This window comes from Haliotis asinina, chromosome 12, assembly GCF_037392515.1.
Source record: "Haliotis asinina isolate JCU_RB_2024 chromosome 12, JCU_Hal_asi_v2, whole genome shotgun sequence".
Classification (NCBI taxonomy): domain Eukaryota; kingdom Metazoa; phylum Mollusca; class Gastropoda; order Lepetellida; family Haliotidae; genus Haliotis; species Haliotis asinina.
Window position 1 is genome coordinate 828429 of NC_090291.1, and position 1572 is coordinate 830000.

General features: G+C 37.3%; 1 protein-coding gene across 1 annotated transcript in view; it reads left to right on the forward strand.

Moving 5' to 3' along the window:
- Nucleotides 1-1228: 1228 nt before the first annotated feature.
- LOC137257929 (GDP-D-glycero-alpha-D-manno-heptose dehydrogenase-like) overlaps nucleotides 1229-1572 on the forward strand; it is a 12706-nt gene continuing 12362 nt past the window's right edge. The window contains exon 1 of the mRNA XM_067795439.1: nucleotides 1229-1373. The gene's annotated coding sequence lies outside the window, so the exon portion shown is untranslated. The remainder of the gene's footprint in view (nucleotides 1374-1572) is intronic.

Consider the following 1572-nt stretch of genomic DNA (forward strand, 5'->3'; position numbering starts at 1 on the left):
GAATACGAGATAAAATATAGACATTACTGAATATTTCTGAAAATTAATAATCTCATAGATGGGGCATAATTTTTCTTTTTCCTTTTTTTTTTGTATTTCGCGTAGTCAGCAAATTCTGAATATGCATCGGTCGTGAAAATACAATAAAACACTTAATGAAGTTAATATAGTTATCTGAGTACTGGTCTTGATCCTCATGTATAGTCATCCGTCTACAACGTCTCGCATTGTGGGGGTGAGTTTGATGCATGCGGTAATGTACGTTTGAGTGCAAGGATTGCGATGTAAGTGCAATATGTATTTTTATTTGTCTTAAATGTTTTACTGTGATATATGTTTACTGTGATATATGTTTACTGTGATATATGTTTTACTGTGATATATGTTTACTGTGATATATGTTATATGTTTTACTGTGATATATGTTTTACTGTGATATATGTTTACATGCGTCTCTATGCTATGTAATACGTTTTCAACCGAACCATGCACCGAATATTAGCGTGTGACACATCAATATAATTCTTCTTCTTCCTGTCTTAGATAACACCTATTAATACAATATTAAATAATGAAATCTTTGTAGATCATTCAGTATCAATGGAAAGTTTTGCAATTAACTTCAAGATACATCGTTGTCAATTTCTTCCAGTTGTAAAGTGAGAGTTTTACAGTTAGACACAATTAGTCAGAGCTCACAACACTCTTGCTTGATACGTCGCTCACATTATAGAAATAACGAAGTTGTTATCCGTAAAGTATTTTCTATAAACTTTTCTATTGTCCATCATCTTCTAAAACGCCAATGAAACAGTTCATGGCTAATGTTGCGTGTGCCGCATTGAGTTTAATTAAGTTTAATTACCACGATACATTGAACCACTGCTGCCCAAAGGAGAAAATTTATCAAATAATCGCCGGAACTAGCCACGACTCACATAAAGCACCTGTAATCGATCGCAGAGCCGTTGGTTGATTCACAGTTACAAACAATAGCAACATAGTTTACTACCACGCGAACAATACACCTTGACTGTTTACCGCTAATTACCTATTTTTACAATATGTGATGATGACACTCCACGCTTGAAAGCCCTGATTCCAAGGATAGCCACACGTCGTCACCATGGTAACGCTCACCTGTGTTATGTATCTATCGGCATTCCAACCAATCAAAAATCGCTTAATACAAACGTCGTAAAAAGCCGGCAGTGTGCAATGCGTTTCTAGTAAGCCTCCACCAATCAGGTTTCAGCTCTCAACGCGACACCGACCTCAGGTGGTCCGACGGGTAGAGTAATCAATACACCGCTCACGCTATAATTGAATCATTTGGGATCTGTGTTCTACCAAGGACTGACCTGATTTTATCTGTAAGTACAGCATATTCATTTGCTCTTTGTATATTATGTCCATTTTAACAAAATACGCCAAGGTAATATTACCTATTTTCACAAACTGTATGTTGTGTCAGGACCGCTGCTTGTCCCGACAGTAGGCCGGTTGTGTCGCCGCTCTATGTTCAATGGGGCGCTGTGTTAGGCTTCAGGTACGGGTTTTCTCGTTAGTAGC